The 27,494-nt window shown below is 41.8% G+C and overlaps 1 pseudogene across 1 annotated transcript; it reads left to right on the plus strand.

The window, feature by feature from the left end:
• Window positions 1-1,581: 1,581 nt before the first annotated feature.
• Window positions 1,582-27,494, plus strand: LOC144643175 (NFX1-type zinc finger-containing protein 1-like; annotated as a pseudogene). Its single transcript, XR_013568865.1, has 16 exons — window positions 1,582-1,746; window positions 4,008-4,962; window positions 8,440-8,900; window positions 9,282-9,437; window positions 12,585-12,709; window positions 15,042-15,079; window positions 15,473-15,630; window positions 16,352-16,623; window positions 18,800-19,071; window positions 19,846-20,282; window positions 20,519-20,726; window positions 21,159-21,559; window positions 22,576-23,473; window positions 24,241-25,333; window positions 25,989-26,145; window positions 26,331-27,494. The product of XR_013568865.1 is annotated as an NFX1-type zinc finger-containing protein 1-like (transcript).

Here is a 27,494-nt window from a genome sequence, read left to right on the forward strand (position 1 = left end):
TAAGTTTGTTTAAAGGCAGGTGCAGTGGCTTAATGATAAAGTTTGCCGGACTCTGGAGGTCCGTGTTCGAGCCCTGGCCGGGGTCACTGTGTTGTGGCAAGAGGGGATAGTTGAGGTCATAAGCTCTTAGGAAATACCCAGTGCCTCTCGCAAGCCAGGTGAACTGAGTAACAGCGAGTTGCTGTAGCAACCTGTCAAAATGTCAAGTCGCGTTATGCTACAGAAACCGTGATAAGCTCGGGCGAAGCTCCCCTTGATGTTTATCTCATGGGTCACTAGGCTCGCGAGTAAACTGAACCTTAACTGACAGAGGCGGCGGAGCGTTTTGAAAGGTGGGGGGCCCCATCGCACTCCAAGCCAAGCACATACCCCCCTGGAGGGGCACACCTTCCTACTCAAATTTAAATCGATTTTTAATAATGCATAACAAGGCAGTTCAGACGATCCAGCTTCATGGTGCCTTTTATAAAGTTGTTTTTGTCAGAGGGCAGAAAATGTACGCTCTGAAGTCGCCGATGCCAGTCAAATTCAATCTTTACAGATTGCGGACCTCTCCTGGGAAGGGGGGGTGGGGCTGACTCCCCCCAAATGTTTGTTTGTGGGGACTACAAACCCCCCTGCCCCCCCTGCTCCGCCGCCTTTGACTGATAAACGGTTTAATGTTGCTGAACAGTCGTTAAAACATACAACAACACAGACTCTACCATAGGGGCCTTGTAATCGGAAAAGTTACATATTTTTCTAAGAGCTATAACTAAATGTAAGCCCATGGGCTTATATTTGGGAGAGCTTATTTCGTAAGGAATTTTTCTCTGAAATTGGTGGGGGGAGGGGTTGTTATTATAACCATTTTTATTGCGAGTGGGGTATTTTCAGGATTTTACGGTACTATCCTGATACTAGGTTGATGTTAGATATATAATGATAGCTGGGTTTCTCCTACAATTTTGCGGAAAGGTTTCAATTTATAATACTTCATCCCCGAGTTCTTCCTCGTTGGTTTTGAATGAAAGCAAAGTCGAGAAGATCCTGGGGAGGAGGTTGCTTTTCGCTTGTTGTGACGTCACGGGAACTTTAATTTCCCGGAAACAATTCCGATCTTTCCGAAAATATTGACAATTTCCGCTGTGACTTATAATCTCTGCAAACGCCCGATACAGTGTAAACTAGTTTTGATTTCTTTAATCCATTGTTTTAATAATAAACGAAGTAAGTGCAAAATAGTAAACCTGATGTCTTTTCTTCTGTTTTGAAAGCTGGTTGAAATCTGCGGACTATCTCTCGGGCTATTTCGCATAGGTCGCGAGTCACCCCCTCCCCACCCCATCCCACAAAAAAAGAAAGAAAGAAAAATAAGTTAAAGGAACAACTACTCTGGCTTCCTATCATTGCGTTGAATTTTAGCCCAAGCGAAAATGAAAGGGCCATTTTATTTAATGTACGACTTAATTTTGTTTACAGCTTCCTTAAAAGCCCCCGATTTCCCGGAAGTGATCTTTCGGTTTCTAAGAAATTCTGCTGCGATTTGATTGGCTCACGGTCCGAATTAAAGTCTGAAGTATTTATTCTTGCTCCAGCAAGTCTACCTTTACTCGGTTAGAAGTGTCACTCTTTGCGCGTCAAAACTAGCTATTTAGCTTATATGGAGCAATTATATGATGAATATGATGATTGATTATAATGGAGAAGTCGACAAGTCCTTGCAAGCAGAAGTGACTCCACCCGTACCGCTCCAGACATAGTGAGGTAAATGTTGTCTAATTATATGAGGTATTCGAGTAACTTTAATCATTCAGCTTATTTTACCTGTTGCCCTACATGTCCTACATGACTGCATCGCAGTTATATATCTTTTACTTAAAGGACGATTCTTTATTAAAAACAGTCCGTGCAGCTAACACGCTGCCGAGAATTAAAGTAAACATTATGTTTCTGAAACTTTACGGCGTTTCTATACATGTTGGGCGATCTTTGATCTTCTTACTGAAGTGTTCTGTTCAACGTATACGGCAGATAAAATCATTATGAAACAAGTTCTTGCACCATGCAACTGTTGCTGCGAGAAACAGACTAAAACCATTACATTTATAGTTAATATTGTATCCGTTTGAGCAACCTGTGCAGTTTGCCACACATTGGGTATCGACTATAGTCTATATGGTCTATAGTTTCATGAAACTTGTTGCGCTGTTTTCCTGCTTGAGAGATGCAATGAATGTTGTATGAAATTTACCGTGTATTACATAGCCTTCTTAGGGCCCTCGAACATCGTGTTTTGGGATCAAAGAAACAAAAATTGTCATTGATTTTAACGCTAGATTTCTGGAATAAGTTATAAAGAAAACCAGTACAACAGAAGGAACAACAATTGTGATTTGATCGTGAATTTTTAGAAACGATCCTATATATAAAGAGAAGATGACAGTGTGAGATACGAGCCTAAGATGGAGACGAGGTTACTTTTTTGGATGTCATTAGTCCTGGATTATTATAAAATTGTTGAAGAATAAAACTCGTAAGGGATTATTAACGGGACATTCCACCATAACTAAGGGACAAGTCCCGGCACGAACTGATAACATATCCTCATGTGAACTTTCCATTTTCGACACATTTCTTGTGGGGAAAATGGGTTAGTCCCTGTTTGAACTTAGGGTGCAAGTTCCCTCATGTGACAAGTCCCTGTCACCGAATGAAAAATATAAACCAATCCAAGAGCGATTTACAGTGTCCAAGCAACCAGTTTCCTCGTTAAAACACTCCAAGGGATTGGAGGGTCAAGTCGTCTCGTGTGTACCAGCATTAATTTACGGATTTGAACAATAAATTTATGCCCGCTGACAGTGCATAAGAATTGCGGTGATTGGTTTGTTATAGACCTATATTCAATTATAGATGATTTTTTGGACCTTTTTTGCAATCTATTCTGAAATGAGAGACGCGATTTTGGCCACTTCCGCTTAACGCAAGGCTTAATAATGTATTCATTCCTGTAATGCAAACGAGGTGATGCCCCTGCATTCTTGATTGTCTCGCCAATTAGTAAAATACATAATTTGGGTAACGAAAGCTCTTCCAGCTTCTTCAGATCTTCATGAATATTCCTATTTAGAAAGCTTCGTCTTCGTAAAACTGATTCCTAGAACGATTCCTTTTGAACAGAGCGAATGAAGGACATTTAAGGACTAAATCACCATAGGTTGCATTTGAACGAATCAAACTGATGTTTTTTGTGCTCAAAACAAAGGTCACGGGCAGTTAGATAGCAATGGATTTTGATTTTTTTAATGGCTATAGCTACAATACTAGCCCTTAATTGCATTAATTATGTTTCACTATGTGTCTCTATGTATTGCGAGTGAGCAACCCCCACTTCAGCTTTGTGACGAAGAAAAGAGGTTCGATTTTCCTAACAAGAGAATTCTTTTCGGGGGCCCTGGACTCTGATTTAAAACGTTTTGTTTAATGTGAACAAAGCTTGTCTGCGGAATGACTTAAAAAATGTTTTTTATTGCCGTCAATAAATTTTTATGAATTTGTATAATTATAGTTTATTTACTATATATGCTTTTTTATATTAAGTTCACATATGACAAATACAGTTTTAAAGCTTGGCCAGGACTTGCGTGCACATGCGTTGCTACGCTTAGCGATTGGTCTAAAGAAACTCGCGCCACTTTCTCAGCCAATCATAAGCAAAACTGAAAACTAGTTAATTGTGACTCGTTCACGCACGTTTTCCCGCGATTCGTCCCGGCTATATGTATTTGCTTCTATTTTTGATTTGAATACTGTATTGTTTGCGACCTTTGTGATTGGCCAGTTGATTTTTTGGCAGTTGGTGTGCCCTTGCGAATAAACTTTGGCCACACAACGCATGTCTGTACACAAGTTCAACTTGTGTCTACTTGCAAGTCCATTTGGCCAGGCCTTTAGGCTTCACATCCAGTTGTGACAAATTCTTATAATCAAGTTTTTAATTGCATCAGCTCCATTTTGTTTCATAGGTGTTGTAGATGGAACAAACAAATAAAAATTGTCGAGGCCAAAGGGGCAGAGGAAGAGGAGGTGGAAGAGGCAGCGGAAGAGTAGGTCGAAGAGGTGGTGGAATGGGAGGTGGAAGTGGAGCTGGAAGGGGCGGTGGCATGAATGGTGGAAGGGGAGATCGAAGAGAAAGTGGAAGGGGAGGTGGAATCGATGGTGGAAGAGGAGCTAGAAGGAGTGGTGGAATTGAAGGTGGAAGAGGAATTGGAGGAGGCTGTGGAAGGGGAGCTGGGATGGAAGGTGGAAGGGAAGGTGGTAGAGGAAGTGGAAGGGGAGGTGGAAGAGGAATTGGGAGAGGCGGCAGAAGAGGAGGTCGAATAGGGGAGGTGAAACATTGGGGCGTGGTGGAGACGGACCTAAGAAGGTTAAACTCGGGTTCACGGAACTTAAAGATCTGGAGACACAAATCTCCTGACGAAATCATCCTGGATTTAACATCGAGTCGATGCTTCCAAGCCACTGAAACTTTGTTAACCCAGCAAACAGTCATGAAAGATGACTGGATTTTGTTGATCGTCAGCATTGTAAGCAAAGCCTGTGACTGCAGCAGCTCTCGAACGAAAACCTGTTAAAGCTTCTAAACCTGCTTCTGAAGTCATCATTTCTCAATTCGCACCTTAGAAAGTATCTCAACAAGCTATCTTCTAGCGGCCTGCCTCCATCTGAGGTCGCAGTATTTTTGAGAAATGTTGTAAAAATAATGAATGAATTGCTCCGAAGATTCCCGAGCTGTTACGCGGACCTTCCGGTGTCCGACCTGTACTGTGGAACAAGGATGTTGTATGACAAGGGACAATTGGCAGATGGTGCTCTCGTGACAGAGGTGGATGAAATAATGAAACTGAGAATTGAAAAGGCCGAGGAACTAAAGAGAAAGGGAAGAAGAAAGGCAAAAAAGAAGGAAGCCTCGCAAAGCTGGTAAGTGGAATATTAAAAAATATATGTGAAGTATCGTTTTATAGCTGGAAATATTTCCCCAACAGCGCGCGCTCTCTACTTCAAGGTCACATGGCAACTAAAGGTCGGGACACAGAGCAGTCCCGCACGGGTTCAAAGCGGCTCTCTGATTGGCTGATTCACGAGAACAATAGAAAATTAGTTATTAAAATAGAGACTTTATATGTCTGTGGTGATTTCTTTCTTCGTTAGTAGTTCCTCTAATTTACATCCCATCTAAAGAACCTTTATGGCTTATCATAAGGATTCATAATAGCAAGGGCAAACATGGGTAAGGATGGGTAAGCACGGCTATGACCGTACTATGGCCATACCGGCCATAGCCGGTCGTTCCGACTGTACCGACTGTACTGACTGTACCGACGGTACCGGCCGTACCGGCCGTACCGGCCGTACCGGCCGTACCGGCCGTACCGACTGTACCGGCCGTACCGACTGTACCGGACGTACCGACTGTACCGACTGTACCGACTGTACCGGCCGTACCGGCCGTACCGACTGTACCGACTGTACCGGCCGTACCGACTGTACCGGCCGTACCGACTGTACCTACTGTACCGGCCGTATCGAAAGTACCGGCCGTACCGGGTGTACCGAGCGTATCGGGCGTACCGAGTGTACCGGCCGTACCGGCTGTACCGAGTGTACCGGCTGTACCGGCTGTACCGGCTGTACCGGCTGTAAGTGTACCGAGTGTACCGAGTGTACCGGGTGTACCGAGCGTACCGGGCGTACCGGGTGTACCGGGCGTACCGAGTGTACCGAGTGTACCGAGTGTACCGAGTGTACCGAGTGTACCGAGTGTACCGAGTGTACCGAGGGTACCGAGTGTACCGAGGGTACCGAGTGTACCGAGTGTACCGAGTGTACCGGGTGTACCGAGCGTACCGGGCGTACCGAGTGTACCGGGCGTACCGGGTGTACCGGGCGTACCGGGTGTACCGGGTGTACCGAGTGTACCGAGCGTACCGAGTGTACCGAGTGTACCGAGTGTACCGAGTGTACCGGGCGTACCGGGCGTACCGAGTGTACCGGGCGTACCGAGTGTACCGGGCGTACCGGGTGTACTGAGCGTACCGAGTGTACCGAGCGTACCGAGTGAACCGGGTGTGAGCACCCAACGAACAAAATCTTTAAATTTCCATTTCCAGAGTTTATATCCGGCTTAGATGCCGTTTTTCATACCTGCACTACGATTAATATGATCTTTTAAGCGATGTTCACCGAAATGTGCCGTTGAGTTTATAACAGCAACACAAACCCAAAAAAGAATTAATAAAGCAGAGGGAACGCGTCTTTTACACAACTTATTGAGTTCAATCTTTTGCTTCATGATTCCGGGGGGGGGGTGTGTGTGTGTGTAATTTCTTCGAGTAAGTTTTTTTTTAAATTACGCGTCACGCATGTCCCCTTTACCACTACTTTGTTCGTACGGGTAAAACCGTGCCCTGCCAAAACTTGCAGAAACCTGCTAAAACCTGAAAACCTGTAGCCATTTTGTAAAATCATCTTTAGCGATTCAGTGGAATTCAGATTTTTTTCCATGTTATAAGAAGATAAGAAGGAGTAGCACAAAAGTTTGCAATAAGATGTAAAAAATCATGGTACAGCAATTCTGGTTCACAAAGTTCACAAGCTTTACGCAAAAGCTCACGGCGATTCAGTGTAATTCTGTTTAACGTGAAACCTGCTTTTTGATGTTTGGTGTTATTTGAAAATATTTATTTTAACAAGAGAGTAGCACAGAAGTTGGCAATAGACTGAAAATAATTCTGGTGCATAATTTTGTCCACCAAAGTCTGGCGGACTCCCTCTTATTCCATCTTTCGGCGTGACAGTATTTCGTGGGAATTTATTTTCGCAATTTGGACAAAAAGTACGTTAAAACATTAAAAAAAATATGTCCAATAATGTTTTAGTCTTATTGGAGCCATATGCGCTTTCACTAACGACTTTAGGAAATACTTTGTGCAGATGATTGAAACGATCCGAAGTCGGCTTGACACGGATCCTGCTTTTTCACATGTAGAAAACTTAATGCGCTGCTGTTGCTGACCCGGCACCACCGTTTGCTGAATTTACGCTGCTGTCTTGTAATGATGTTAAATACTGGCAATCAACTGAAATGCTCTTTACATAGATTGCAATCGAATGACCCGGTTTTGTGGACTTTTTAAATTATCTCCTCAGGATCGGGCGTTCTCCTCAGGATCGTACCGTTACTGATGTTCGAGACAAGGAGTTGCATATAAACTATAAATTTAATTTTCTAGTAATTTTCTTCGTGCAACCAGAGTGTGCGCTTATTTGTTGCAAAGTACCTTATTACATATAATTTTCGTGACACTTTTCCGTACACCCAGTACGCCTGGTACGCCCGGTACACTCGGTACACCCGGTACACCCGGTACACCCGGTACACCCGGTACACCCGGTACGCCCGGTACACTCGGTACGCCCGGTACACCCGGTACACCCGGTACACCCGGTACACCCGGTACGCCCGGTACACTCGGTACGCCCGGTACGCTCGGTGCATTCGGCCGTACCGACTGTACCGACTGTACCGGCCGTACCGAGTGTACCGGGTGTACCGAGTGTACCATAAACAACACGATATAACTCAAACAGTTCAAACACAATAAAAATAAAACGTCCAAAGCTTACAAAACTGACAATCTCAACTGAAATATTGTACAAAACGGGGCATCTCGTCGAACAGACGAACATAGCTAAATGACACCAACCGTTTCGCAGACCAACTCTGGCTGCACAACCAAAGCTCGCGTGTGATTGGTTCGGTACGTCTCGGTACAGAATTTAAAAAAAGAGCCAAAATCAGCCAATCAGAGAGCCGCTTTGAATCGGTGCAGGACAACTGCTCGCCTCGTGTGACATGCGACAAACTATGTCGCTGCGACAGAATTTTGTCGCCGCGACGTGTCGCATGAATTCAAACTGGTTTGAATTTGTGCGACACATCGCAGCGACAAAATAAGCGATAGCAGCGTTGTCGCAACGTGTGTACTCATCTGCGACAAGTCGCTGCGACAAAATATGAATTAACCACTGAGAACGCGTCATGTATTTTCGCCATCATGATTGAATATGGAAAACTAGTTCGCATTCCCACTCTTCCAAATTCGCTGTTTGTGCACCAAACAAACACCTTGTCGCAGCGACTTGTTTGTAAGCAGTACACACGGCGCGACTTGTCGCAGCGACCGGTTGCTGCGACTTGTCGCATAGTGTGTCCCGACCTTAACAGTCAGAGGGTAACAGTGCACTGTTACCCGTGAATGTTGACCAACGCCGCCGTTTTTCTAATTCTTAAGTCTTCGTTGACTTTGTGTGTCTCTTTGCAGTGTTCCTTATTAGTTAATCAGTTAATGAATTTCCATATGTACGCTGATCATAAACAAATCTTGTATTTTGTAGCTGAGGAGAACGATGACGTAAATCCTCCGGAGAATTTTCGCTTGCTAGGCGTTTATCCAACTGAGGAGGACATCTTGACAGGAGAGCGGCCCTTTCTCAGAAGGAACAAAATTGATGGGAGCTACAACGACGCCGAGCATTATTTGGACGTGCAATTTCGACTTCTTCACGAGGACTTCGTGCGGCCCCTTCGTGAAGGAATCGCGCAGTTGTTGGAGCGTAACAAGATTAATGACCTTCAGGACATACGTGTGTACAATAACGTTCGGTTGTTGTATTCCATATGTACGTCCAACGGTCTCCGGTACAGAATCAAGTTTGACAACACAAAACTGAGTTATGTACGCTGGGAGAACAGCAAGAGGCTAATCTTTGGTTCGCTGTTGTGTTTATCCAAAGACAAGTTTGATAGTTTTATGCTCGCTACAGTGGCCGACCGGGCTCTCCCAGACATAAGACGAGTAAGTGTTCATATAACAAAATAAAGTGAACTTCTAAACAATTCAAAGTATTTGTTGTACTTTTTTTTGATAGCGTTTCATCAGTGTTCTATTATATATTTAGAGAGGGAGAGAATTTATTTAAATTATTGAATTATTATGGGTCTCAATTCATGCCAGTGCAATAGAGAGATTTTAAAGTATCACGTTTCTTCCCGCGAACGCCAAAGCGTTTTAGCCAGCCTTGCATCGCATATACATGGAGTAGTTTCTCGTTTGTTGTAAACAGGATATTTTTCTTCTGTTTTAACGAAGGGTTTCTTTAATACTAAAATGTTTACATAGCTATAACACACTAGTAACTAGGTGTAGAGTAGCAATAATTATTCCTCTTTGCTGCAGGGTGTAGTGGACATACAGTTCATTCACGTATCCGATCACGTAAGTGTCGAGGAAGGCGATGTGTATCAGATGGTGGAGAGTACCGCCTTCTTTGAAGCTTATCGTCACGTGCTTGAGGGACTGAAAGAAATTTATTCAGCAGAACTACCTATGCAGGTGACGGATTATCTACTCCTCTTTTTTCTTTTTTTTCTTTTTAGTAGATGGTTCTAAGGGGGGGGGGGGGGGGGAAATAAAATCCTGTTTCCCAGCCCAAATTTTGTCCAAATACCATTTCCCAGCCTATTGTTTTACCGATTTTCCAAATCCCATTTCCAGTTCTATTGTTTATTTTTTGTGATTTCCAGTCCCAGTGACCCAAAACCCATTTTCCCAGTGAAATTGTGCCCAAATCTCAGATCCCATTTTACCTTTTCAGGACCCTCAGAGTACTCTGACGTAACCTACGATCAGGCGTTCTTTTTTCTCTTTCGTCCCGCCGCGAAAGAAAATAAACATGATCGCAGGTAGCAGGAGGGCATTTTGCGTGCGCATGCGTGGATATGGACTAGTGCGCACGACAGAGAAGTTCTGCTATCGATTGTTTACATATTTTCCACAATTTATGGCCTAATTTCTAGCTCAAAATGAAACGTGTTTTAAGTTTTACTTGCTGTATACAATACTAAGAGTCCTTGCTTTATCTTCTGACAACAACAAGCAAAGTTTGGTGTCGGCGTGCTGTTTATCTGATCGACTTTGGCTATGTGTATTAAACATTGCACGTGGACAAAATGGCGACCGAATGTCGAGAACCTAAATACCTTGCCCATGTTTTTAATACAGAGATTCCAACCCTTTTTGAAGGAAAAAAGGGAGTATTTTTAGCGCTAAAGGTGTGCGCCTCTAGGGGGGTTTAGAAGCATGTTCCACGGGGAAATTTTTGCAAATTTAGGTTCTCTCAAGTGCCATTTCCGGCATTTTGACATCGTTTCTGAGTTATTCTATAAGGTCTTTATTCTTTTCACAAACATTTTTGGTACTTTTCTCTACTTTTGCTACACTCAGACCGCAAAAAGTACTAAAAATTAGCAATTTTTCTCTTGTTTTCAGAATTTCATGATAAATCGGGAGAATCTGATATAAATCGGGAGAGCGGGAGGCAACGCATCAAATCGGGAGACTCCCGATCAAATCGGGAGGGTTGGAATCTCTGTTAATAGCCGGAAGATCTAAACGGACAAAGCGCTACGGCTACTTAGTACTAAAGTATAAAACAGCAGTTTTAACTATACGATGTTATAATCAAGTATCCCGGGTTTGAGCGAGTGGTCATGATTTTGTTCAGATTTGTCATAAAACTACAATTTAGTCGTTCTCACAATGCAAAAATCTCAAAATCTAGCCTTGATCTCCAGCGTCTACCGATGATATATGGAGCCTGAAGTACTTAAACTATCGTCTAATGCTGCGAAGGTAGCGTTAAAAAATGGTCAATTGCGGAAATTTTTAGCTTTCTTTAACGTACGTTCTCGCTGGTTTATCCTAACAGAGAAACTATCGTTTGTGATTATTTCCTTAAACGTGAGCATTGGTCAAAATAACTTCACATTTCGATGATACCACAATTATTCTGTTGAACAAGAAAAGAATTACTGCGATCGGTCTTAATTTTAAAGTGTTATGGTAATTCTTTGCTGGTAGACTATTTGTTTACATTTTACTATGTTAATTAGTACATTTTTGGCTCCTTTATCAAAATCTAGCCTTGATCACCAGTCAAAAAATAGCATGAAACGAACAAGCGATATATATATTTTTCAGAAACGTTCTAATAACTGCTGTATAAAATGTCTTAAGAAATAATTTTTAACTATAAACAATGTTATTTTCAATTTTTCATTCAACGTTTATTTCTTTAAGTTTGATGTTCATTCTGTTATAACGGCTGTTTTACTTCTGTGTCGCCTAAATGTGTTTTAAAGAACTGCAGTTCTTGTTCCAGGAAACCCTGTTTGCCAGTCGAGGGCAAGTTGGCTTTGCTTTGGAGTCATCAGAGAGCTGCATTATCATGTGCAGAACACCCAAACATGTCGTTCCCCTCAGGGAAAACCCTTTTCTTTGGTGGCCGTCCCTTTAGGCAAAAAATCTCCCGACAAGCTCGCACTCTGCCTGTATTACAGCAATTGCTTCGATGTGAAGTTTTGATCCTAATATATCACACTCCAGCACACGGATAAATGTTTTCCTCTTTTTACGGCCTGTTTGATTTTTGTCGGTGAAGGCTTTCCTACCTGTCCCACATATTTTCCCATTATTTGCAACAACGATCCCGAAGCAGGCCAGAAAATCTGCTTTATAAGAGCCTTGCAACACACAAAACACTTTTTTAGCGAAATTTACGTCTATATTAAATTATGTGACGATAAACAGTACAAAAAGCAAAGTTTGAATCTTCCGCGCCATTTTTATTCCCAAGATCACGCGGTCTTTGTACAGCGGTTGCACGCATGCGCACGCAAAATGCCCTCCTGCTATCGCAGGTTAACTCTGACGTCCTCATATGAGCATACTTCACCCTTACTTTTCGGATACTTTTACAACTTACTTTTAGACGATAATCGGTCATTTCATCTTCAGAAATCGTTCCTCAATTAAATCGTTCTTGAACTAAACCACACAAAATTAAAAAGGTTTGAGTTGATCTTTGCGAAATGTTGCTTGGCTGATTCCTCATGGCTTATTTTCAAGTTATTAAATCACTGATTAGGATAAACGGGACGAAAAAATTGTTTTGTTTGCTGACATCAGTACGAGCACCGCCGGTTGCTAATCAAAGGTATGCAGGGGAAATAGCCCGATTTTGAAAAGTTGTAGGCTTGGCCGGGCTATTTTTTTTCCTTCAGGCTTGGTTCGTCGGAAACCTTTTGAAGTTTATCAGATAAAGACCATCAAAAATACTTCGTCTTTTACTTTCTGGTAATTTTATGTTTATTTCGACAGCACTTACATCCTAACATTTGATAAAAAGAATTGTGCGCTCACCAGTCTAAAGTTTTTACTTGCAAGATGAGCCTTGATCTGGTACTTAAAACTGTGGTTGAATTGTACATGTGATGTATAATGTTAAAAATACATTAATTTGACTATTTCACTCTGACAGTGCTTCAACCTGTTTTTTTTTCTATTGCATACGAGTGGGATAAAAAAATTGTGACACTCTAATTTTGGCCAGCCTCCAGTTAGATGTAAACCATATAGAGAACACTTTTTTCTTATCTCTTCTGTTTTAAATAACAGTGTTTCATTCCTTTGTCAAAACAGAATTACATCGTAAAATGCCAGAAAGAAGTCGAACCTCCCGCTTACTTAAGGAACCGGAACCAGCAACAAGTGACCTTTGATCTCACGCCTATCATGAAGAAGGCGAGCTGGGATACTACTGCAAGGTATAACAGGCGAAAATCGACAAAATATGTATTGTTGAGTTTGCTGGTGGGTGAAAACAGTTGGCTCATTACCCCTTTTCGATTTCAATTGATGCTTCATTTTGAGTGTTAGCCCATGGTCAGAACAAATAAATGAATATAAGACACGCCGTCATGCTTGCTAAGTTTAAATAAAAAATGTAAAGTTTAGGAAAACATCAACATCATTTTCCCTAAGGTATTGCTACTCCCATGATCAAAGAGCCCGGAGCAGGCTTTGTAGATGGGATAGTCAGTGTGTTGTGATGTAAATTACACCCCTCTGTAACAGACCTGGTGACACCTAATTTTCCACCAGGTTTTCAACACAAAATCGACCAGGGAAGTCAAAAATCCACCAGGTTGATTACTTTTTTCACAACGGAGGTCGATCATTTATTAAATCTAACCATGTATGTATGTATATACATGTAAAACTCTGTGACCCAATATGCAATAAACTTAGCGGGGCAGTTGTGCAAAAACTTTCCGCACCGATGTCGCCTAACTAACGGCTGTAGATGACACCGTCGTTTTTTCGCAATGCACGTAAACAACTGAAGTAACGTACTGTTTGTATCCTGCTCTTACACGAAGAAAAGTGGCAAAGGAGAAACGGAATCAAATAAAGGCGTCGGACTAAATTTCTTGTATAAGACGTCCTTTTCTGCCTTCGCGTTATACGGCAAACGGGCCGATTTTGCTATCCCCGAGCGTTCTTTGTATCGCATAGCGCATTACCGCCACTAGATCCGCAATTGGTCAAATTTAACAAATCATTGCCACAATGAGCCGATGAGTCACCATACTATTGACACTTTCAGTTCGCACTAGGACTTGAAGCAGTCGCGGGGGTTATATTTCTGAAATCCACTGAAATTCTCGCAAGTCTTTGCCCATCAGAGTAAACGGCACGCAATGCATGCAGAAGCGATGACGAACAGAAGAACAAATTCCGATATTCGATTTTGTTTCAAAGAAATTGGGAGAACTTTTCGTGAGATAATTTTTTCGACTCCCTAGTTTGAGCGTCTCTCAAGCCCTGCTAACCTGAATACAAGTTTAATTACTTTTCCAGAAGGTAACTGACATAAAGATTTATTATCAAAAGAGACGTGCACCAAGAGACAGATCCAGTGGTTGTCTAGCACGCGCGCGCTTAAATTTAAACTGTGTTGTCCGTTTACCGTTACAGTTGCAATATGTTCAAAATGCCGGCTCTCATTCGTTAATCAATTTTTGGAAGGTCAATGCATAAAGAATCAAACTAAGAAAACCGTCTGCTTATATCTTTTACAGGTCGAGTGAATTATTCTTTTTTCGGATTTAGCGAACAATGAAAAATACGTGTTAATGACCGCTGTCCTCCAGCTAGACATTATTAGTTTCATGCAGTTGAAAGCTACACAAAGAACTATTTACACTGTACTTACAATTTGAGGCAGCTTAATTAAAGTTTACCGTAATACGCCACTTGAATTATCTTGAATGCACTTGAATAACTTGAGTATTTTTTACATCACATTGTGACGGCGGGCTGCAAAGTTAAACACGATATTTACATCAAACGCCGCTCAAACTGCCCAAAGCTGCTTAATCGACGGAAAAAAGGCACTTAATACTCACCAAGAATTATATCGGTCAAGCTGATTATCCTCTGCGTATTTATTCTATAAAACGCTGTAGATAGCCGGGTCGAAAATACTTCCACACATTCGCTTTGGGCCGCGCGCGCTGTTCAAATCGCTCTGAAACATTCACAAGGTCGTATTATACAGAAAAGAAAACAGATCTGTTTTGTCTCTTCAGTGACGTGCATGACAGCAGAACAAGCGACAAAAAGAATAGAAAAAAGTTAACAATTACTTTTTGCTATTAACATTAAGTTATAGTCAATTATTAAATTATCTTTTTGCCGCGCGTCGTTTTCTTCCGTAGATAGTAGATAGCATAAAGATTTTGGTTGATTTTTCCTGACCAGGTTAACAAAATTCTTCACCGGGGAGAAATAAAATTGACCAGGGATTTTTAAGATAATCACCAGGGACCAGGGAAGTTAAATTTCCACCAGGGAGGGCAAAATAACCCACCAGGTCGGGTTTCACCAGGTCTGTTACAGAGGGGTGTTAAATTATTGGTTTGGAAATAAGATCAGTTTTGGTAATCAAGTATTGTGTGAATGGGTAGTGCGCGAGATTCGCTGAAATTGGTGTCTTTTAGGATAGCAATGAGAACTGGCAAACTTTGTGGAAGATTTTCATACTAATTAAAATGGTTTGAAATATTGCTATCCTCTTTTTCTTTCATCTTTAAGGTCATGGTTTGCTGCCTTAAACGTCAGAGATCGCAGAGGTAAGACCAATGTCCACTGAGTGACAATTTCTGCACCATAAGAACATAACAACATGCCGAAGACGCTGTTTCTGTTTTGATATAACCATTCGTATTATAAAGTGTAGTTCTGCCTCGTGCACTTCCAGCTTGGCGTTGCTTACTGGTAATTATAAAGTCATTAGTATGAAGCTAAATGGGGAAACGTCACTCCATCCCATGGCCAAGATCTTGTTAGTGTTTTGTTGATTTAAAGTATCCCCATCTAACACAGCATTGCTAAATCCACTAACATACATACATTAACTGCATTATTCCCATAAGCTTCCAAAGGTTGGTAAGTGGTACTTTATGTTCTTATTGCTGGAACTTTAAGATCTCGCTGAATCATTTAGACTTTATTTGCTCTTTAAGCATATAATGTTCCACTTCTGAACCTGGCCTCCTGGCCCTCTGCGGACGATCTGGGTCTTGATGACTCTCAGTTCAGGGCACTACAGATGGCGCTGACCAAGGAATTCGCAGTCATTCAAGGACCGCCGGGGACTGGAAAGACGTACATTGGGCTGAAGGTAAATTAGCATAAAATTAATAAAGGAAAAACAATAAGGGATTAATTGCACGAGTGAACAGATCGGACATTTTAGTAATTTCCACGAGTAGTGCATCTGAATGGTTGATATATAGCAGAACAAAGTGTATCGCTAGCTGAACAATTGACATATTGTATCAGTTTCGCGCCAAAAAACGCGGCTTCACCACTGTCACAAACTCGTTCCCAGTCTGCTTCACTTGTGGTTTGGACGGTCCTAATCAACAAATTTAACCTGGAACAGAAATGAAGGAACGAGAAGGCATTTAGGTAAGATTTTAAGTAGTCTTTTCCATAAAAAGCTCACCTTCATCGACTTTCACAAAGCCAAGATGAACAAAACAACGCCCAAAGGACGCCTGGTACAATTTAACTCGTGTGCGAAGAAACATTTCTAACAGTCGAGTTTAATTTTTAAGACATTAAAAAAATTCAGTTCTACTCGACAGATTGAGAATTTCTGTAAGAAAGAGATAATTAAAAAGCCTTTATAAAGACATGCGTTTGGGTCACAGACGCGAACATCGAAGCCGTGAAAGCGAGTCGGCGAGCGAAGCGCACGGCGGCGAGGCGCGTGGAGTTGTGTTTCGCTGACTCATTCTTGCAGCTTGGTTGCTCGCGCAGGTGACCTAAACATCAGCCTGCTCGCAGGCTAGAACTGAAGCTGCATACCTTCAGAGGACGAACCTTGTTTCTTACAGATTGCTAATGTATTGTTACATAACAAGGGGAAGTGGGAAAGTGATAGAGACTATCGTTATGGCTCTAAGAATCGCCCAATCCTGGTTGTCTGTTATACAAACCATGCGCTCGATCAGTTCCTGGAAGGAATTCATCAGTTTCATCCTAAAGGAATTGTACGAGTTGGAGGGAGGAGTCAAAGTAAGATTTTGAAGGAATGCAGTCTGTCGGAATTGAAGCACAAAATGAAGAAGGCGATAGCCCGCGAGAGCAGCTGGTATGGCAAGGTGAGGTTCCACTGGTGAATTTTGCGAAGTTGAACTGACGCATGATAAAGAAAGTCAATGCGAGGGTTTTTCGTAGCATGCATGAGGCAACTGAGAGTATTGCTATGAGAGAAGGTCTGAATGGGGGTTAAATTAAAGGGGCTCTGTCAAGGAATTTACCAGATTTCTGAACAGCCAAAATTTATATATTTTTATTACCAATTACTACACTAGAAATAATTGACACTAGGTTGCCCCCGATGTTAATCAGTTTTTCTTTTCTATTCATCTTTTTCTACATTTGATTGGAAATTAATTTTTTGTTTGGGATGTTTATGAAGAAAACGCTCCCTGTTGGCTTGTGTTTTCTAATGGTTTCTGGACTTTCCTTCATAAAGATGGAAAGAGGACGTACGTTTTAGTTAAAGTCAAGTGAATAAACAAAACAACACGAAATTAAGCAAAAAATCGGAAAGATTTATGATACGATAAATTTAATTACAAGAACGCGACAGCAGCATCTTGACATCATTTTGTCATGTTTTGCTGTGGTGAGTGATCTCAGCTAGAGTAAGACTCAAGCTAGACTTTAGAAAAATTCCTTCGTCTTTATTAATATGACACGCCGGGACGAAGGTCGACCTATCGCGACTTGCGTCGATCGTTTTCGCGACTTTTTGCGGGCTCGAAATCGCTTCACTGTGGCAAGTCTAGATCTCAGCGAGGATAAACTTTAGAAACAGAAAAACGTTGTTGAGCCGGTCCAATTGTTTTCTATATATTTGGGCTGAGAGCCCGAGCATGAAGAATGACATGAGAATGATCAACCTTTAAAATGAAAAGGATGCCGAAACAATTTTTCACCTCTGTCAATGCAAACGCCTGCCGCGAGTTTTAAATAATCACAATGCACCTCGAGATCTCTTTTGAATTTCTTTTCTTGATGCCGCTATCATCTTGTTAATCTCGTCCGGAGGTGGACTGATCAAGACTTTTTTGTTCAAGTAGTTTGCGCTTGGTAAATCGGTATTGGACAAAGGCTTTCTTATCGTAAATCGCGGTCACAAGATAAATATGTTCGTACGCGTTCCTAGACAAATTTCGTCTTTGTCTTCATGAGAACGATCAACTTTTAAAAAGGAAAGGATACCAAAAGAATTTCTCACCTTTGTCAATGCAAACGCTAGACTTTCTATAAGTCGTTCGCTTCCCGTTTCCGGTTTGGCGTGCCGCGAGTCTTACATAATTATCTCGAGATCTCTTTCGAATTTCTTTTCTTGATGCTGCATATCATCTTGTAAATCTCGTCCGGAGGTAGACTGATCAAGACTTTTCTCCGTTCAAGTAGTTTGCGCTTGGTAAATCGCTGTATTGGACTAAGGCTTGCTTATCGTAAATCGCGGACAAATTTGAAGATACAAATTCCGTCTTCGGGGCTTTGTAAAATGAAAAGTAAAAGTGAAAGTAAAAATGTGGATTTTCTTACTTTTCTGCGAGTTAATTATCGCGAGCTCTTTTCAATAATTGCATTGCTTTTGGCTTTTAGACATTGTGAAATGAATAGGCCTCGAATACACCTCAAATAATTATCTTTACTCCAAGCAAGAAATCGTTAAAGTGTTGTTGTCGAGTGTGCACTTGTTTTCGCTGATGGGTTGTCATCATCACCCAATCACCTTACAGGCATTTATCACACCTCCCGATACCCACTTGCGGGCATTCTGTCGGCATTCTGCACAACCCCGATACTATTTTCGCGCCCATTTTGGTCTAATCGAGATTTTTCCTGTATATACTATATATTTATATAGTGTATATACGCGCGGATTACAATGATTCCTCCTCGGGTTTTGGCCTCTGGGCCAAAACCCTGCGGGGGCAATTACAGCCCTGACACTGTTAGAAAGCGTCTTAAGATGAAAATGGATTACAACATGAAAAATTAAGGCTAAATTTTTCACGTTGTTTCCACGCGTTTGCAAAGACTCGATATTTAAAGCCGTATGGCGCCACGAATGGCTGTTTTAGAGAAGCGAGAAAAATTGACTTTAAAAAAGCGAGCCTAGCTGTTTCGATTTCTGTCAAATTTTTCGAGTGTTCTCGTAACCTTATAGGAGGGGCAAGGAAAAAAGGAGAACCTCCCATTTGGTTATAATGTCATGAAATAGACTCATGTTTCTCAATCTTTGCTCTACAAAACAGATTAGTTCCTCATCACATCAGAAAGGATGTTTACGAAGCACATGAGGCAATAGACCGAACAAGGAAAGCGTTAGAAACTGCAGCCGAAGATTTGAAGAGATGCGATGAAGACGTTCTTCATGAAGACAAGTTGCGTTATAACGCCTTCAGTATGTCTGCCGCTCAGTACGAGTCTTTGAAGCGGCCATTTGTCGATAAAAATGCACCTAAAGGGAGTGCTTTAATGCACTGGCTACAGCTGTTTGTGAACTCGGTAAATCCCAGTCAAGAAGGTATTAAACCGTTATATATTTCGAATGAATGACCGTGGCTCTGTAAAAAACGAATTTCACTGTTTACTCTTTTGCCGTTAAGTAAACACATTCGGCTTGTTATTAACAAGAAAGGACAAACAAATAGGAACATTTATTTCAAGCAAAGCTCGAGCAACTAAGAAATTCGAATTGACCCCCGGTTTCGGAATCCATAGACAAAGAAGTCCGTTTTTAACATCTTCTCCTTTTAAAAGCAAGAATATAGTGTGGAGACTTCACCCTAGATAAATTGGAAAATTTGAATAGTATCACCTCAACTTTGGGAAATGGTAAAACAAATACAGTTTATGGGATCGAACCCAAATGTTAAGAACAAATTTAGAACTGTATTTAGACAAGATGCGGATACACAACTGCATGAGTTCGAAAATACCGTATATATTTTTACCGGCGAAGTTCATACGATATTAACAACAAGATTAATTACATGTACCGAGAGCACCGAGAGCGCGTAACTACTGCTAGCACCGAGAGCGCCTAAGATGATCCAATGGCTTATGCCAAGTAATAAATCTTTTATTGTCCAGGCTGTTCGGACAAAATACCTGGGTCATCTGGATGTCGAGAGCCACGTTTTTTTTTTTTTTTTTAAGTGATTATGGACCTCGACTGGGAATCAGTCTATAAACAGACAAAAAAGAAAGAAAAAAAGAAAAAAGGAAATATATCCAGCCGACCACCTTGACCGAACAACCTTCATCAACAATACATCTTTATTACGTTTTTCTCAAGGGGAAGCTGATACAGGAGCGGAAGCAGGACCAAAAGCGGAAGTAGAAGAAGTAAAAGCAGAAAGTGAAGAGCAAAAGGAAGAGAAAGAGGAACCGGAGGAAGAAGAAGAGAAAGAGGAAGAAAAACAGAAAGAGGAAGAAGAAGAACAGAAAGAGGAGGCGGAAGAGGAATATGATAATGAGAGCCCCGATGTGCTGTACGAAGCTTTTGCTATGCAGGACCAGAGAATCCTGGATAACGATGACGTCACAGTGTACACTTCGAAGTCAGTGGGGAAAAGCAAGGAACTGAAAGTTGTAAATCCTTCTGCTATTTGCGGGGAAGGCGACGGTGAATGGCAAGTGCAGAAAGCTTATCGTCGTAAAAAGAAGATTCAGAGGATCGTTACTCGGGAACTGAGCAAAAAAGATGTCATGCCATATGAGGAAGCAAAAATGGTAAGAAAGATTATGTTGGAGGAAAAGGGAATGGCTAGGCGTTAACAAAGTAACGTACCTGTGCATGCTAATTAGAATTAGAGTACAACAGTATTCAATGTTTTAGAGGTGGATGGGTTTCGTTCAACCTTAAAAAAGCCTAAAAAAAATTAAGTGGTATAAAGAACACCCTCCCCGCTAATGCCACTACCGGCATAAATTAAAGCGATGTGGCATTTTGTCATTTTTAATTTGAGGTGACGGATGTTTGGAATTTAAGGAGTCTGAAAGATCGCTGGACTTTGTACAGGCGATGGCTGATGGACGCGCGCAAGCATTACCGTCAAACTATTGAGTTCCTCCAATATGATTTTCATTGGAATGCGGAGCGACTGAAAGAAGCGAAAAACCTGGTAGACCTGCAAATACTCAGGAAAGCCGATGTCATTGGTATGACTACGACTGGTAGGTGTGGTAAAGGTGCCTTGCTCTTGCACATGAACCTCCCTTTTGGCTCCCTACAAAAGGCAAAGAATGTACGTGCTTTGTTAGGTCTTAAACTTGCAAGATTTGTGGAATAAAATCCGTTTGGATAGCCCCAGCAGGGGTAAATACGCTTAACCATGCCTAGATTACTGCGTAAATATTTTTGTCTTCGTGATCTTTTGTTTGGTTATCATCTTATAGGATGTTATGGCAATTTTCGTCTTTTGCCGCCAGTTTAAAGTTCTCTAGGCCGCGAGGAAATAAAGGGAGTTGTTATATTTAAGTTCCACGATTAGTTCAGTTGTATTATCGGCAAAAGTAACCTTCTCGCAGGCTTCCGATATTCACAGCTTGCCTTTCTTAATCTATTGATTGATTGATTTATTTGAAATGAAGATTTTTTTTATATAGGTGCCGCAAAGTACCGCGAACTTTTGGGCGAGCTGCAACCCCGAATAACGATTGTGGAAGAGGCCGCTGAAGTACTGGAGTCGCACATTGTTACATCGCTAACTTCCGGATGTCAACACTTGATTCTGATTGGTGATCATCAGCAACTCCGCCCCAATCCCACAGTCTACGAACTCGCCAAACACTACAACCTCGACGTGTCGTTATTCGAGAGAATGGTAAAGAATGAATTACCATATACAAGACTACGATTGCAGCATCGCATGCGACCGGAAATCTCTAAGATGTTGGACCACATTTACGTCAATCCAAAGTTGGAAAACCACGAATCAGTGATGAATTTTGAGAACATCAAAGGCGTTGCGAGTAATGTATTTTTTGTGGACCACAAGGAAAGCGAGGTGAGTTAACCCAGGCACATGTTATTTTTATATATGGATAAAAGAGAATATTCATCCTCTCTTGATAGATGTAAAAACAATTATAGTATAATACAAGTTGTGGTTGTTTGACAAACGTGCCAAGTAAATATTCAATAAAAATACATCGGTCAAAGCAATTCCTCTGTATTGGAAAATTCTATTAAATAAATTACAAGAATGTTGGTACGTCCGAAGTGCAAATTTCCATTTTCTTTTGGCGTGCATCCAAAATTGTGTCCTTTTCCTGGGTATGATTGGTGATCTAGCTCTCGTTGTTGACTGTAGTTTCAAAAGCAGTGCAGTGTGTGACATATGAACGTCGCTTGTACACGTGCTAATTCCTCACAAGTCCCGGGGGGGGGGGTACTCGAAAATCTTTATACGGGGAGGCTCCGCCCAGAGGTCCAACCCCTTACCCTTTTTTATAAACCATTTTTAATAGAAAAGGAACCCTTTCGTATACCTTTTATTCGAAAAAGATACCCCTTTCATATACCTACACGACATGACATATATCTAAAACGGAAAGTTTTCTTGTCATTTTTATAAAGCGCTTAATAAATTAAGACGATACAGCCAAAAGTTGCGTCTGCTCGAAATATTAAATGTAAAGGCCTTTTTAAATATTATAATGGCAGATTTACCTACCCTTTGATATACCTAAACTTGTGAAATCCCTACCCTTTTATATACCTGAAGCCTGAAAAAGGTACCCCTTTCGGGCGGAGCCTCCCCGTATAGGCCATTACAGGGAGTCCCCCCCCCCCCCGGGTCACATGTCCTTGAAGTTGGATGTGCTATGTTTGTGAACTAGGCTTAAGTAACTTCTCTACCAAAACCCCTGGGGATATCGGTCAAATCTCAAAGACATTGTTCCGACGGATTAAAGTACTGGTTACCTCCTTTCCTTGTTTTTCCTCCTTTTATTTTTTAACGAAGGCTGCTGCTGCTGATATAGTTGTTGCAACCTGCTATTTTACTGATTGTCATTACAAGCCCCTCCTACCAAGGAAGGAAAGAGCAAGTCAAATAAACACGAAGCCAAATTCATGGCCGCTCTCTGTCGCTACTTCATCCTGCAAGGCTACAAAAGAGAGCAAATTACAGTCTTGACAGCCTACGTTGGCCAGTTAACACAGCTACAAAACGAAATGCCTAAACCGTTTTACAGCGGAGTTCGGGTCTGCGCAGTGGACAATTTCCAAGGAGAGGAAAATGACATCATTCTCCTGTCACTTGTTAGAAGTAATGAAGAAGGCAAAATTGGTTTCCTGCAGATAGAAAACCGGGTGTGCGTGGCGCTGTCTCGCGCTAAAAAAGGCTTTTTCTGCATTGGTAACATCAGCCTTTTGAAGACAAAGAGTGAACTGTGGAGGGGGATAATCAACGACATGCAAGAGCGTGGGAACGTGGGAAGTGCATTGATGCTCACGTGCCAAAACCACCCGCAAAACGTGATCCACGCGTCACGTGCCGAGGACTTCAAGAAGGCGCCAGAGGGAGGGTGTACCGTACCATGTGCTACGCGACTCGAGTGCGGTCACGTATGTGAAATGATGTGTCATCCAATAGACCCAGAGCACAAGGAATACAGGTGTATTAAGCCATGCGCTAAGACGCTGTGTGCGTTGAACCATAAGTGCCCCAAGAGATGCTTCCAACGCTGCGGTCCTTGTATGGAGCCCCTAGAAAAGATCCTCCCACTTTGTGGCCATCTTCAGAAGGTTCCTTGCTACAAGTGCGAAGATCTTTCTAAAGTAAAGTGTCAAACACCCTGTTCAAAAACCTGGTCGTGTGGACATGAACACGCGACAAAATGTCACGTGGATCCACTGCACACTCCATGTAAAGTACCTTGTGGCGTGACGTTAAAGTGTGAACACCCTTGCACTGGTAGGTCTGTCGGGAACTGTAATAATGTCACAGGTCACTCATTTAAACTTGTACAACGAGAATTTTAACTCCTCTCGGTACTGACTTTCCATTTTTATATCATATTTTTTGGGAGTATTTCCGCCGTATTGAGTCAAGTAATCGCCCTCATTCTAAAAAGCGCTTCCCCTTGAGTGTCACCTTCTTAATAAGCACCCCTATTCCAATAAGTGCTTTTTTTCCAATAAGCGCCCCCATTGCAAGAGTAACTTTGAAGACACCGCCATAGAATAGACGAGTGAATTACGTTGTCTGCTTTCTCGTTTGAGTGCAATATCGGAAAGATATTGAACACGCCAATGGTGTTATGAGTATGCGAACTCTTATTGTAACAGTTCTTTTCACTGAGTTACAGTATCCGTTGTATACGTAGTTTGAATGTTTGTGTCGAGAAAAAGAAATAAGTTAAGCACCCCGTCCTAAACATACACCCCCTCTTTTAATAAGCGCCCCTCCTTAAGTTACGAAAAGTGATAAAATAGCGTCCCGGGCGCTGAATCGAATGATTTCGGTATTTAAAGGTACTTCAACGTGATTAGATTCGAAGTTCTGGGTTCCGGCCCGCTTAGAGATAAAAATATATCTAAATATTTATTTCAAATTAAAGTTTGTGTTTTAATTCCACTTGACCTTTCTTGAATGAAGAAAATGTCTGTTAATAATTTTCTATAGAAGGAAGGTTTTAGTTTTTAACTACTCATGTGTTTTGTGTTATATGTCTACTACAGGTGACTGCAGTAGTTGTCTTCATGGTCGAGTCCATGTGCCATGCAAGGCAAAGTGTGACCGCACACTGGTCTGTGGTCACATCTGCTCTGGACCATGCACCAAAAACTGCCCTCCATGCAAGGAAAAGTGTGGCAAATACTGCAAGCACAGGAAATGCAAAAAGGAATGTGGTGACCCTTATGAACCGTGTAACGAGAAGTGCATCTGGCAGTGCCAACATCACAAATGCGAGAAGCTGTGTTGGGAGCTGTGCGATCGACCAAGATGCAACATGCCGTGTACAGAGCTACTTCGGTGCGGGCATCCCTGTATTGGACTCTGTGGGGAACGATGCCCAAAGGTGTGCGGCGAATGCCACAAGGACAGGGACGGGTTTGCTGTTTTTGGAACGGAAGGTATGGCAAATGCAAGATTCGTGGAGCTGACAGACTGTGGTCACGTGTTTGAAGTTGAAATGATGGATCAGTGGATGGACCAGGCTGAAGCAACGCCTGATGGAAAGCCTGTTGTTGTTCAACTCAAGCGCTGTCCAAAGTGCAAGACTCCCATCCGCAAAAGTTTGAGGTACGGTAACGTTGTCAAGAAGATCCTTGCAGACCTTGGACAAATAAAACAGAAGATTTTGCTTGAAAAAGGACAGCGTGACCAAAAGGTAGCGAGGCTGAAGTTAGAGGGGCAAAAGATTGGCCACTTCTCCAAAGACAAAGATAAACATGAAAAAGTGGCTTGATCGTGGCCATCTGACGGATGACCACGTCAATTTGATTGAGAACCAGATCAGTTTTTTGTATTTCATTCAGGCACTTGAAGCTAACATTGACAATTTTGAAACCAAAGAACTGCTTCAGGAAGCAAAGAAAGAACTCGAGAGTAAAGTGGAACAACTTCAGGTAACCGCGTGTGAGGGGTATCGAATTCGATTCAGCGACCAAGAACTGGAAGAACTCAACGAAGAAATGCACAGAACACAGCTTTTTGTCGACTTCAGAATGCTGAAGATGCAGCTTGACATCCGGGGTATTAAGCTTGGAGTCACTGACACCGTGGAAGTTAATTTTGTTGAAGAAGCATTGGATTCAGAGAAAAAGATTGGTAAGAGTAAAGAAAAGAGTGAAAAAAGACTCGATATTACGATTTGGGAGCAGATACGTCTGAGAAACGGTTTAAATGAAGGAAAGTGAGGCATCGCCACTAGGAAGTACCTTTGCAAGTCCGTGCTCTGAGAAAGTGGAAAACTTCGTTTGGATGAAAAGCACTGAGTAGAGTTTTTCTAGAAAACCAATCACCCCTCGGCTCACTTTGCTCGCGACCTTTCAGTCTTTTTGCCCTATCCACCAAACAGAAACTTATTCACAGGCTAAAGAGACTTTGACTGGCAAAATCTCTTACACGCAGACAGTCGCACGATTTCGAATTGAATTCATGTTTGTTTAACACGTGCAATGGAGAAAAAGGGGAAACGGGAGGGGGGGGGGGGGGGGGGGGGGGGCCCCCCCCCCCCCCCCCCCCCCCCCGTGGAAAGGGGTCTCGCAGTATGTGCGTCAGATCCATCGTTCGAGATACGTGTATCTTTATGCAAGGCCACACATTTCACGCATTTTTACAAGGTTCGCTAGTGAAGAAATGCATGTGTTGCCTTTTTTATAAGCTTATTTGTTTGGTGGCTATTGGCAACTTATCTCTTCACCCTTGCGCAACGTTTTGAAAAGTAACTGACATTTATAACGTTTTTTTGCAACATTTTTAGACAAAAAACGACGAGAGCGATACAGGGCTAGTATTGAACGGATCAGGCGCGAACAAAACCTTCAAGCGGTTTACCAGGCGGCAACAAGAGACGAGAAAGATCTGACTCGTGAAGGCCATAAAGCTGACACAGGGACACTGGTTCAAATGTCCAAACGGTGAGTGGGATTTAAAGATCTACTTCAAACTTCTAGATTTTCTACAAATTCTCTGGAAAAGTACAAAGATTTAGGGATCGACTTCCTGGATCAGTTCTGGTCTGATGATGATCTTGGAGAGACGGGGGAAAGTTAAATTAATATTCACTAATTAAACTGCTTGTTTTTGTTTCCTTTCCCTAAAGGTCACATCTATTGCATCACAGAGTGTAGTGGAACGACGGAAGAAAGTAAATGCCCAGAATGTCTGAAATGAGTCGGTGGCCACAATTAGCAATCATGAGCAATCAACTAGCTGGTTGGCGCCATAGATGACGCCAAGTTCTCGTACGATTTATTCTCCGATAATTTTGACGGCCGTTGTGGCTTTATGTGGACTAAAATTTTGAAGTTTTTTGCAAGTAGGGTACCAACTATCCGCAGCTAAGGTGGGATGAATTGCTTAGCAGCTCTTAGTTAATGAATTGAACAAAGGATAGCCAAAGGTGAGGAACTTTTTTCTTTTAGTTTGTTTGAAGTTATTGCCTGTCTTCGTTGCAACTAGCAACACTTGGGGCAAAATTGTTTTTCTATTTTTTTTTTCAAAGTGAATGTACTAGCATTGTCACAGCCTAGAAATTCCGAAAGGTTGCGTGTCATAGCAAGTTAAGATATGTCTATATTTTCAGACGTGAGTTTAATCATTTAAGTTGTTCGTTGCCTTTTTTGCTGGACTTAATTCTAAGTCAGATTGCAATTAGCGGCTAAAACTCTAAAATAGTATAACCGAAAAGCGTGCCAAGTTGTTTGCGAAAATTGTTCACTTGAGTACGCTTAATAGTAGCATAGTGAAGGTTATGCTTGAGTTTTGTAAAGCAGAGAGCGTCAGAGCTGGTTTACATTTTAACAGTAGAATGTGTAAAGTTTTCTGGCGCATAACACTGAAGAAGGGCCAAGTCCGAAACGTCTGTTCATTTTTAAGTTTTTTGACGCTTAAAAGAGTTTTTTCAAATTTCTTTGCAATTACGTCTAAACAGTTGGCGTTAATACATCAAGTCAAGGGAAAGCTCAAAATAGTTTTCGCCGCTAAGGTAGAAAAATACTAACGATGTAATAATGAACTATGACAGGAACAACGACGAAATTGCAAGTTCAAAATGCGCCATGCGCTAATTAGCGCGTTGAAAGTAGTATAGGAATATTAGATGTGCATGCAAAAATTTTCATTTTCTTTTTGGTGCGTTCCCTGTGAGACCAAATTTGATACCAGCTCTAGCTAGAAACTTAAAAAATGTAAACGAGATATTGGCAACTGGGGCGCACCAAGAATCACTGGTAAAAAGCGATGGTCCTAAATAAAAACTCAAAAA

Source organism: Oculina patagonica, chromosome 2 (genome assembly GCF_052425735.1).
Source record: "Oculina patagonica isolate OP01 chromosome 2, crgOcupat, whole genome shotgun sequence".
In the NCBI taxonomy this organism is placed as follows: Eukaryota; Metazoa; Cnidaria; class Anthozoa; order Scleractinia; family Oculinidae; genus Oculina; species Oculina patagonica.